Here is a 13,101-nt window from a genome sequence, read left to right as displayed (position 1 = left end):
ATAACCGGTCAGCCTTACGGACATGCCTTGACAAGACAAGCCTCCGGCAAACCGTTCAGGAATGGCAGATGGCAAACACGGTGTCCTAGGCGCACCAATGCACATGCAATGCAAAGAAACACATAAGCGAAATCAAAACAGGATATCATGAGTTCGAGTCAAGATCTCTAAAATCCCCAGCAGAGTCGCCAGAAACTGTAGACGGCGCCTGCGCGTGCCTCATGCTACAGTTCGGACTCGCGATTTTGTTTCACGGTTCTAAATCTGAACCAAAGAGTCCAAATCCGGCAAATCGTTTTGAGAAAACAGATTTTGAAAGAAGTGCCAAACATGGACTGTTTTGCCAGATACAGAGTCGCCACCTAAATATTTTTTATGGGAGAATTTAGGAAACCCTGACTCGGTGCCGAAGGCCACATGTCCGTCATCACCGGAGTTGTCTCGGCTCGGGAGCTTGGGTACGATCGGGGAAGGTCAGCTATGAGCACCCCCTTTCGCCCGGTCCGAAGACCGGCCTCTACTAACCGCGATATCCGTTTTTGAAAACTTTATGTATTCTTAATCCGGTTATTAGCCTAGAATTACTATGTTATGCGCACAGCAAACAAGTATAGACCAAATCGCCTAAATTGGAACAAAACATTTCATGTTTGTTTTGAAAATGGTTTGCTACTCGCAAGTAGGCTAAAATGCAGGTTTTGCCACCCTCAAGTGGGCTTTTAGAAAAGATGGTTTTGCCACTATCTAGTGGGTTTAAAACTCACAGTTTTAATGCATTATTTCAATTTAGGTAATTCAGCCTCCATCCACAGGCATTCAAGCAGTTATATCACATAAGCAGCTAGCCTCATGGTAATCATACTGTCATGGCAACACTCACACGCATGCGATATGCTAAAGCATAAAAGCTTACCTAGTACTCCGAGCCAAAACAGAAACTAGTCAGTAATCATATGCATGATCCTAGTTCATGTTAAAAATGGCTAATGCAACACATGCAAAGATGCAATCTAAACAGGCTCGGCTAACCCTAAAATGGCATATGAAATGCTACAAGTAACATGTATTCAATTTGGAATTGAAAAGTACAATGTAGTTTGTATGATGTACCGAGCCCGGTGCATGTCAACAAATGCATGAATGCACGCATGCATAGCATAAGGTATGCTAATTTAAATATGCCCTAGTCTACCATCATAGGCAGGTAAATAAAAAGGAGAAAGAAGTGGGGGTTGGAAGACATACACACACGCACGCACACTTATTACAAATATGCCCTCACTCGGAGGGACCAAAATAATAATACAAATTAATTAACTACGCAAGCTAATTAAATATTACAAATTTCTTAATTAATTAACAAATTAACTAAACTAAAGAAAAACAGTAAACCGCCTCGGGGCGAGGGCCAGATGCAACACATGCTCGGGACTGGCTCGGAATTGCACTGCCATGCATAGTTTGTCTCTGTTTTCCCTGCTCTGCTCCTCTGAAAACTGCCAAAGTCTCAGGGATGCCTCTCAGGACACTGGGGGATATCATCGGCTGAGCAGAATTTCCACCGGCAGTAGCATTTAGTCACCGGCACAAAATAGATCCACCGGCCATCGATTGACTGCCGGTCGGCACTAAATACTGCCGGCCAGCAATAAATTCCTGCAGAACCTGCAACTCACAGCAGCAGAGGGCAAAATCTTGCATGGCAATGCAATTCAAGCAATTTATGCACCCATCACATTCCTTATCATGTTAATGACTCAAAGGAGGATGTACCCCAATTCTCGGACCACCAATCACGCATTTCCATGCATGATGGCCCGAAGAATCAAGTGTGCAACTTCAATTTCAAAATGTATGCAAACCAAATAAACACACAAGGAGGCCTAACCTCTATCATACTCATCTCAAGAGGCAAGGTGATGCATGCAAGATGCAATGCAACTTAGGCATACGAGCTAAGGATGCAACATACCGATACAATCAAACATGCAAGGTGAGCATGCAAATAAGCAAAGGATGGTCTTAAACATGAATTAGGCAGCTCTAGTTAGGCCCAAAACAGTGGCCAAAATGCTAAGTGCATGGAGGCAAATGACATGCAAACATGCATAGATACATGGTCCAAGACTTAAGCATAATGAAGCCACTTTTCAACGCATTTGAAAGGCACAAACATGGAAAATTTTCATGCGAATTTCAGAGGCGATAGGTGATGCAAAACAGCCCCGAAACATAACGAAACGACACTCAACGCATGGAATGAATCCCGAAATGCAAAATTAGGCACATGAAATGGCTTACAGCTATACAAAGCATGCATAATATGGACATGGAGCATGAAGACAGAAGCAAGGCAGCCCTGAGATAAGCATTTTTACAGTTTATGACATGGCCAAACAGCAAGCAAAGATAGGGCTAAAATGGTATACAAAAACGGGGCTACCACATGGATTTCAAAGCAAGTAGCACATAGAGTATCCAAACAGTGTTGAGCCATTCTTCAATGTTGAAGAAGGGCTCAAAAGAAGCAACTTCACAGTTTATAACATGCCTCAAAACAGATCACACGCAAGCCAAAAATATTATGCAAAATTATGGCATAAAGAGGGCTAATGAAGGAAGTGCTAGCTACTGTCCTCAAACAGCAAGGGGTCCTCAATCAAACATGAAGAGGACCTCAAAATATGATGATTTGAAGTTTGGGTCGGAGCCCAAAAGTGCAAGAAACTATGGCTTAGATATGAAGCAAGAAAAGGCTAGAAAAGGGAAGATGAGGACTCACCCTTGAAAACCAGCAAACCAACACCTCTTGGACCAAGTTTAGGTGCTCCTAAGCTCTGAAGAACAGCCTCAAGTTGCTGCAATGGAGTAAGGATGCCTTGTGCTATGAGTTGATGAAGAAATGGCCCAAGAACAAAGGTGTTTGATGGTTGAATGGGAGAGATATAGTGAGAGATGAAGGGATATATGTATGTATATATCAGATATATCTATATATCTCTGGTTTTTTGTTCCAAAAATCCAACCTCACCAATGGAGGAGGAGAGGCCCCTTATATAGGCAATACTAAGCTTCTAAGACAAGCTTCAAAGGGTCAAAGGGGTTTAAAGGGGAGGTCAAGGCTTATTGGAGAAGCTTGGACAGCTGGTAGGCTTCTTGAGGAAGCCAAGATAAGGGGTCAAGGCTTCCTCAAGAAGCCTTGAGCAAAGGGTGCAAAAGAGGGGTCCAAAGGTGGTCAAGGGTTCAAAATAGCAACATATATGCACGGGGGAGTGTGCTGGTGCATTCCAACTGGCACAGCTGGGATGCACCAGGCTTGGAGAGTGCAAATGGTGCAAACCGGCCAGAAAATTTGGTCGTCGGCCAAAATAAAGTGCCGGTCGGCATAATATTTTTCCGGTCGGCAAAATAGATTGCCGATAGATGATTCCAATGTCAAAAAATGGCCGGTGGGTATGCAAATTGAAGCCCCGGATGTTATCTTTCCAATGGCGCAAACCTTGCATCAAAATTCCTCCTGTGCAAAAAGTTATGCCCTTTTTCGTGAAGCCGCGCAGATTCGATCCAACCGGGATGATGCCCGACTTCAACTGATCATATCTCCCCCACCCGGACTTGGCTCTAGGAGATTCTTGAGTGCAAAATGAAGCCTCGGAAGTAAGCTTTCCGACGGTGGTGGCCCCATAGCTAAACTCCAAGTGTACAGATAGATAAGCCCGATTCAGCGAGGGCTGCTCGACTCGCTTCTACCCGGATTCATGCCGAACTTCTCCCAAACTAGTTTTCTCCTCTCCTTTCCTCTCTTCTTCAACTCCAAAACCCTAAACAAAGTGTTTTGAAGGATTTGCCTCTCTCCTTGCCGAGGAAACTGAACATTTGCCCTGCACACCTTTCTCCGCCAAGCAAACCATCAGTAGTGCCCAAGTCTTAAGGGCGGTCAAAAATGGGGTGTCTACAGTTGCCCCTCTTTGACAGAACTCGAAAGTCATAACAATGACGGGAGTGAATGTCAAAGCCCAGAGACGACCCATTTTTGACAAGGCCGAAGACTTGGACAAACAAACAAAATACCGATAAATAAATGGTTGTGCCCACAGGCTGCCTACGTATCCCTTTGCAAGGAATCAAACCAGCGTAGTTCAAGGGCAGGATGCAAATGATATGCAGGAAGACTTTGATAATTGGACTTATACGCCACGCGAAGCCAGTTTGCATTCAAAACAATGCAATGTACTAACAAGTACAAGTGAGGTGCGCAAAATAGCGCGAATGTAAACTGCACAAAACAGTGCGATGCGCAAAATAGCGCGAATGTTGAACTACACAAAACAGTGCGATGCGCAAAATAGCGCGAATGTAGCTGTGATGAAGCAATTATGCAAAATAAATGCAACATTTTAAGCGAATGCTATGCTAGCAAGTAGACATGAACCAAACTACATCTCATGCAGAAAGGATGTAAGAGAATTATGCAATTCTCACGAACATGTGCGTTAGATACACAAAAGTGAACGAAGTGTGATAGATACACTGAGTGGACAAACATGCGTGATAGATACACAAAAGTGAAGAGAGTGTGATGGATACACTAGGTAAGCATAGTGTGATGGATACACTAAAGGTGAACACAAAGCGTGATAGATGCACCTAGTGAACAAGTATGATAGATATACCGAAAGCGAACACGAAGTGTGATAGATGCACTTAGTGAGCAAGTATGATAGATATACTAAAAGGGAACACAAAGTGTGATAGATGCACTGTGTGAACAGAGTGTGATTGATACACTAAAAGCGAACACAAAGTGTGATAGATGCACAGTGTGAACAAAGTATGATTGATATACTGAAAGCGAACACGAAGTGTGATAGATGCACTTAGTGAGCAAGTATGATAGATATACTAAAAGGGAACACAAAGTGTGATAGATGCACTATGTGAACAGAGTGTGATTGATACACTAAAAGCGAACACAGAGTGTGATAGATGCACAGTGTGAACAAAGTATGATTGATATATTGAAAATGAACACAAAGTGTGATAGATGCACTATGTGAACAGAGTGTGATTGATACACTAAAAGTGAACACAAAGTGTGATAGATGCACAGTGTGAACAAAGTATGATTGATATACTGAAAATGAACACAAAGTGTGATAGATGCACTATGTGAACAGAGTGTGATTGATACACTAAATGAATGAAGTGTGATTGATACACTAAGTGAACATGCGATAGATACACAAAGTGAGCATAGTGTGATAGATACACAATGCGAGAGTGTGTGGTTGATACGCGAAGCGAACGGGTGTGATTGATACACAAAGCGAGCATGTGATAGATACACTATATGAAGCAAAGTGTGAGCGTGTGATAGATACACTAAGCGAGTGTGGTGAGCATAGTGTGATAGATACACAAAGGGTGAACACAAAGTGTGATAGATGCACTAAGTGAACAAAGTATGATTGATATACTAAAGGTGAACACGAAGTGTGATAGATGCACTAGGTGAACAAAGTATGATTGATATACTAAAGGTGAACACGAAGTGTGATAGATGCACTAGGTGAACAAAGTATGATTGATATACTAAATGTGAACACGAAGTGTGATAGATGCACTAGGTGAACAAAGTATGATTGATATACTGAAAATGAACACAAAGTGTGATAGATGCACTATGTGAACAGAGTGTGATTGATACACTAAAAGTGAACACAAAGTGTGATAGATGCACAGTGTGAACAAAGTATGATTGATATACTGAAAATGAACACAAAGTGTGATAGATGCACTATGTGAACAGAGTGTGATTGATACACTAAAAGTGAACACAAAGTGTGATAGATGCACAGTGTGAACAAAGTATGATTGATATACTGAAAATGAACACAAAGTGTGATAGATGCACTATGTGAACAGAGTGTGATTGATACACTAAATGAATGAAGTGTGATTGATACACTAAAGTGAGTGTGTGTGATTGATACACAAAAGTGAATGACCTTAAAACGGAACTTCTTTGAATGAACCGTGCATACAATATCGTGCATGACTGAGGAAGAAACTTGATAGGTATAATGCATTACAATGCAAGTGAAGTGGGTGCATAACAATGTAAGTGGAAGAGTGTATAACCTTGAAGCAGGATTGATCTTGCGCCTGAGGTAGAGGTACACTCATATTTCGGAGCATTGACAAGGCCCTGAAGAGGTACGTCCGGAGTACAATCACGGAATTTTCTGAAGTTGACACAAACTCAGATACTTCGATTTTTGCTCTTTTGTCTTTGCTTTGCAGTTTGGAACCATCATAGCTTCAGATAGGTCCTGGTTTCACCGTTCACACTTATCGGGGGTGGACCCTGCAGTTTTATGGAAAAAAGAATCTTGTTTTGCACAAACGTGAAGGATGGCACAGCACTCTGAGCACAAAACGATTTATTTTTGAAATTGAGAGATGAGTTTTCGACCAGGTATTGAGCCTACGACTGAACACAACGAGAAAGACTCAACAACGGAAAACAAAAGGTAAACAACCTAAACACGTCGAGACACGCTCGGAACGACTCAAAGCAAGAATCGAGACAAACAAAACAAAAGACACGACACAGACGTGCACAGGGAGCCTGTTTCACCGGGTATTATTCCCACCCTTTCTTATTTGTGATTCTCACATCACTCGGCTCTCAAGCTCAATTTTTCTCTCAAAACCCTTTTCTCGCTTTTTCTCTCAGCGCACATCTCTCTATTCTTTAATCTCTCATTTTTCATCCCTCCCCTGGGTGGTTGATGGATAAGCTGGAAATTGTGGGCTCTTGCCCCTAGTATTTTACCAAACTCTTGTTCACAACAGTAAGTTTCTCCCATAGAGGGGTTGTGCTACAACTGGGTGTGTAGCAAATCTGCAGCTAACATTGGTTGATGATGCCCTGCTGGGGAGTTCGGACGTGATTAGATCTGTCCAAACAAAGGAGTGGAATATCTTGATCCGTTCCCGTCCGTGCTTCGCACTTGGCTTGATACCTCGTTGCGTGGAGGATATGAGAGCCTTCTGCCCTTTTGCGGTCAGCTTCAGAGGTGCCCTTTTCTGGCAGGTGCCCTTTCTGGCAGATGCATTGACAACGGGGGAAAGACAGGAAGCCTGACTCAACTGTGCCCTTAGTTCATCATTTTGACCATTTTTTGTTTTGGTTTTCTACTAAAACAATTTTGACCAATATGAGAGTTAGATTAACATACTTGTTCGATTTTTGATTTGAAAATCATGCAAGTCAGGCTATGAGCACTGAAAATTTTCCTTTTTTGGGTCCAAGAAATGGTCTAGTTTTTGGAAAAGATGGAACAATTTTCGAGAAAAGTAGTCAGCTTCAGTAAAAATTCTCAAAAACTATTTTTGCAAACGGCCAATGCTTAACAAGCACGGAACCCACTCTTGAGACGCACAACCTCGGATTTGGAGGAAAATTGCCCCCTTGCTCGAAGAGAGCTACATGGCAACGGAAAGTTGCCCCTTGTTTGCATGGCACCGCAACGCATTGAATGGCAACGGAAAGTTGCCCCTTGTCTGAATGGCACCGTAGTGTATTGTAATCAGTCCTCAGAGCGACGATTGCAACCGAACTCCCGGATACAGAAAAGACAAAGATGACTAGAACCATTACATGGACACAGTTGAATTTGAAGTGTTTTAGGGCTGGACTTCAGAATGAAGTTGCCTACGTATCCCAAAGATGGGAATCAAGCCTTACGTAGTTCGGGGTTAAGGTACACTCGGGTATTTAACCTCTCCTTTTTAGGCTCTAACTTTTGCCAAGGCGCCCGATGCAGGTTTTCGACCTTGCGAGCTTTGTTTTTCTTTTCTTTTCAATTCTTTTCATTTCTTTTCTTTTCATTTCTTTTCATTTCATTTCTTTTTTTTTTGATTTTCTTTTTTGTTCTTTTCTTTGCATTTTTCTTTGCATTTTTTTTGTATTTTTCTCTTGCTCTAACTTTTGCCTGGGTCGCCCTTCCGGGTTTTCGCCCAGCGAGCCTCTCAAAGGGTAAAAGCGTAGCTTTGTCCATGTCAAATGGTTCTGAGATCTCGAATCCGTCTGAATCCAGGAGAGTGACTGTTGATTTGCAAGAGGACTCATCTTCGGCTCTTCGAGCACGTCTGACATCTTTGCCCCTAGTTTGAAGGGTACTTCTGTTCTAGCTTTGCAAGCTTCTTCTGATGAGGTCTAATCTTCTTGATCTGACTTTCTTGCCTCTTGTCCGAGGGCTGCTTCGAATCTGGCCACACAGGCCTCATATGGCGGTTGGCCATTGAACATTTTGAATTTAAGTCCGAGGTTTGAAAACAAATGGACAGAATCTTGAGGCTGAGAGCGATCCTAGGCTGCACAATCTCAAGAGCGATTCCACACAAGTCTTCACAGGACTGCGCAAAATATTTTTCGAAAGTTTTTAAGAAAGCGACAAATCGCTAGCGCTGAAGACAGTGTGGGACCAATTTGGATCAAGCCAGGATCCTTCTCAGTACTCACATTAACAAACATGATCTCATTCATTAAGGGCTTAGCACGCCTCTCTTTCCCTCAGTTTGATCAAATTTTGCAAAATCTGAGGAATTCCTTCCTCTTCGTTTTCACCGCAGTGTTCAAAAAAAGTTTTGAAAAGCTTAGGTCATTACAATGACTTCAAGGCACAGAAAAGGCACAGCTTCTAGTCAAATATTGCCATCTCGTTTAGAATTTCTGGCACAACTGGCACACGGCAGAAGCAAACACAAGAGTGTGAAAATCACTGCTGTTCATTCAAATCTGTTGGCACAACTGGCTCCCTGGCAGAAACAGACTCAAAAGGACAAACACAAAGCAAAATAGTGACATCCGAAGTAACACCCCTGAAATCACCCGACTTTAACAAAACAGGACTGACTCGATACAACAAGACAAACCCGACTGACTCAGTATGAAAAGACTGACTCAATACAAATTGAGAAGACTGACCCAATACCCAAGTCAGAAAACACAAAAACTAGCATTCGTAAAATGCTCGAAACAGTGCGTGCCAAACGCCACATCTAGAGTAAACTGAGTGCCGCCCACTGGTGGTTCATCCCCTGATCACATATTCGTACTATCCCCCGAGTTCACTGATCCAGTGGTGATAGACTTTACTGAGCTGGTGCGGCAATGACCTTGTTGTCAAACAAATCCTGTACATCATGGCGCAGACGAAAGCAGCTATCGGTGTCATGACCGGTTTGTTGGTGGTACGCACAGTACTTAGTCTGGTCATGCTTTTCAGGGATAGGATCGGGTAGGGGCCGTTGTTCCAACGGTTTCAGATGTCCTTTCCGGAGTAAGACCTCTAGAGCCTTTGACAAAGGCATATGAAGTGGAGTGAAGACCCTCTTGACTCGAGGTGGATATTTGGTTTTTTGTGAGCTACTTCCGGATGCACCGGTGAATGGGGTAGCTGTTTTTGATGCAGTGGTGGTAACCATGTCTACTTCAGAAGATCTTGCACCTGCATCACCACTGGTGGTCGCATTCGAACTGCGGGAAAACGCCCTCCTAGGCTGCTCCTTCTCCTGGTCAATGAGGCCCTGCTTCATAGCATCCTCAATATGTACCCCCATCTCATGTAAATCTGAAAAGGTGGGGAAGGGAAGAACAATCATCTTCTGCATGAGCTTGGGCTGGAGATTGCGCACAATCATCCGAATCTAATCTTTGTCAGTGGGCCTAGTGGTCATCATCGAGGCCTTAGCCCGCCATCTGGCTACAAATTCTGAAAAGTTCTCCTTGGGTTCTTGCCTCGTTGTCTCGAGATCCCGGGTCGTGATCTCGATTTGCGTATTGTATGAGTACTGCAGGATGAAGGCCTCAGCCATCTCGTCCCAACTTCTCTTGACGTCATCCTCCAATTTTGCATACCATGCGGCCGCTACACCCGACAGGGTCCGGCCAAATAAAGATAGCTTCTGCAGTCTAGTGAGGCCCATTGGCCTTAGGACGTCTGAAAATAGTCGTAGGTGCACCATGGGATCCCCAGACCCGTCAAAACGATCAATTTGTGGCATCTTAAACCGATCTGGCAGCGTCACGGCTGCGTCAGTGTATCCGTCTCCAATGTCCGGAATGGACTTCACACCTTGAGATTTCTTGAACAACTTTTCAAGCTTGTGCATTTTTAATGCCACAGACTCCACCTCGGGCTCGAAAGGAGAATCTGATTGGTTGATAGGAGTGGGTGCTTTGGATAGTTGAGGCGGGATCGGGAGCGGAGCTGGCCCCGTTGGAAGGTCGGTATCCTTCTGGACGTGGGTTGCCTCCCCAAGTATGGGAACTCTTGGTGGGGGGGGAGCCTGGTGCGAAGTAGATACTCCAGTTTGCTGCTCCAATCTGGCAATTGTCTCTGCCTGTTGGGTTATGGCCACAGCCTGTTGTTTGGCGAATTCCGCTTGACGGACAGCGTCTTGCTGCATGGCTTTCATACTATCCTGGAGTTGGCGCACCATCTCTTCCAGACTTGACATACTGTTCTAATCTAACTGAGCAACCGGTATATCTGTGTCGGCAATAGGTTCGGAAATCTCAGCCTGACTGCTCAAAGATCACTGATCTGGTAGCTGTTGTACTGGTGGTCTGTGCCTGACTAGCCTTCTCTAGCCCTGATTACCCTTGAACTGAATCTCTGACTTGACAAAGTCTATCAGCACAAGTCCGATGAACCTCGGGGGATATCGGAGCCTTCTGAAGCTATGGTTCCAGGACTACCCTGCAAAAGGGAAAACAGACAGCATCTCAGCTCGGATATGATCATAGTGGAATGACTGTGCTCAACACTGATCACTGTTCCCCAAATATCTGTCCCAAAATTGATACCCTCAGGTAAAACTGATTCCCCAAATACTGATGCCCACAGGCCTGATGCCCAAACTTGCAAACTGATATATGCATTCCTATAGAGATACACTCTAAAAGCACATAGCAAGTAAAAAGAGCCAAAACACCCCTATGTTGGGGTAGGGTTTCCCTGTCCTATTTTGTCAGGAGCTAGGGTTTCACTACGCACGCAGTGGTTTCAAACAACCTATAATCGGGTAAGCAACCTGTCCTAGCTTGGAATGGTCACCATGGATTCCGAATATGCACTAGGTCGAATGGTCAAAAAGGGTGCCCTAGTAAAACCGGGGTTTGTGTTCCCATGCTGTCAGAGCCCATAACCGGTCAGCCTTACGGACATGCCTTGACAAGACAAGCCTCCGGCAAACCGTTCAGGAATGGCAGATGGCAAACACGGTGTCCTAGGCGCACCAATGCACATGCAATGCAAAGAAACACATAAGCGAAATCAAAACAGGATATCATGAGTTCGAGTCAAGATCTCTAAAATCCCCAGCAGAGTCGCCAGAAACTGTAGACGGCGCCTGCGCGTGCCTCATGCTACAGTTCGGACTCGCGATTTTGTTTCACGGTTCTAAATCTGAACCAAAGAGTCCAAATCCGGCAAATCGTTTTGAGAAAACAGATTTTGAAAGAAGTGCCAAACATGGACTGTTTTGCCAGATACAGAGTCGCCACCTAAATATTTTTTATGGGAGAATTTAGGAAACCCTGACTCGGTGCCGAAGGCCACATGTCCGTCATCACCGGAGTTGTCTCGGCTCGGGAGCTTGGGTACGATCGGGGAAGGTCAGCTATGAGCACCCCCTTTCGCCCGGTCCGAAGACCGGCCTCTACTAACCGCGATATCCGTTTTTGAAAACTTTATGTATTCTTAATCCGGTTATTAGCCTAGAATTACTATGTTATGCGCACAGCAAACAAGTATAGACCAAATCGCCTAAATTGGAACAAAACATTTCATGTTTGTTTTGAAAATGGTTTGCTACTCGCAAGTAGGCTAAAATGCAGGTTTTGCCACCCTCAAGTGGGCTTTTAGAAAAGATGGTTTTGCCACTATCTAGTGGGTTTAAAACTCACAGTTTTAATGCATTATTTCAATTTAGGTAATTCAGCCTCCATCCACAGGCATTCAAGCAGTTATATCACATAAGCAGCTAGCCTCATGGTAATCATACTGTCATGGCAACACTCACACGCATGCGATATGCTAAAGCATAAAAGCTTACCTAGTACTCCGAGCCAAAACAGAAACTAGTCAGTAATCATATGCATGATCCTAGTTCATGTTAAAAATGGCTAATGCAACACATGCAAAGATGCAATCTAAACAGGCTCGGCTAACCCTAAAATGGCATATGAAATGCTACAAGTAACATGTATTCAATTTGGAATTGAAAAGTACAATGTAGTTTGTATGATGTACCGAGCCCGGTGCATGTCAACAAATGCATGAATGCACGCATGCATAGCATAAGGTATGCTAATTTAAATATGCCCTAGTCTACCATCATAGGCAGGTAAATAAAAAGGAGAAAGAAGTGGGGGTTGGAAGACATACACACACGCACGCACACTTATTACAAATATGCCCTCACTCGGAGGGACCAAAATAATAATACAAATTAATTAACTACGCAAGCTAATTAAATATTACAAATTTCTTAATTAATTAACAAATTAACTAAACTAAAGAAAAACAGTAAACCGCCTCGGGGCGAGGGCCAGATGCAACACATGCTCGGGACTGGCTCGGAATTGCACTGCCATGCATAGTTTGTCTCTGTTTTCCCTGCTCTGCTCCTCTGAAAACTGCCAAAGTCTCAGGGATGCCTCTCAGGACACTGGGGGATATCATCGGCTGAGCAGAATTTCCACCGGCAGTAGCATTTAGTCACCGGCACAAAATAGATCCACCGGCCATCGATTGACTGCCGGTCGGCACTAAATACTGCCGGCCAGCAATAAATTCCTGCAGAACCTGCAACTCACAGCAGCAGAGGGCAAAATCTTGCATGGCAATGCAATTCAAGCAATTTATGCACCCATCACATTCCTTATCATGTTAATGACTCAAAGGAGGATGTACCCCAATTCTCGGACCACCAATCACGCATTTCCATGCATGATGGCCCGAAGAATCAAGTGTGCAACTTCAATTTCAAAATGTATGCAAACCAAATAAACACACAAGGAGGCCT

This window comes from Camellia sinensis, chromosome 1 (assembly GCF_055761805.1).
Source record: "Camellia sinensis isolate YWXY chromosome 1, ASM5576180v1, whole genome shotgun sequence".
NCBI lineage: Eukaryota > Viridiplantae > Streptophyta > Magnoliopsida > Ericales > Theaceae > Camellia > Camellia sinensis.
Note: the sequence above shows the minus strand (reverse complement) of the source record.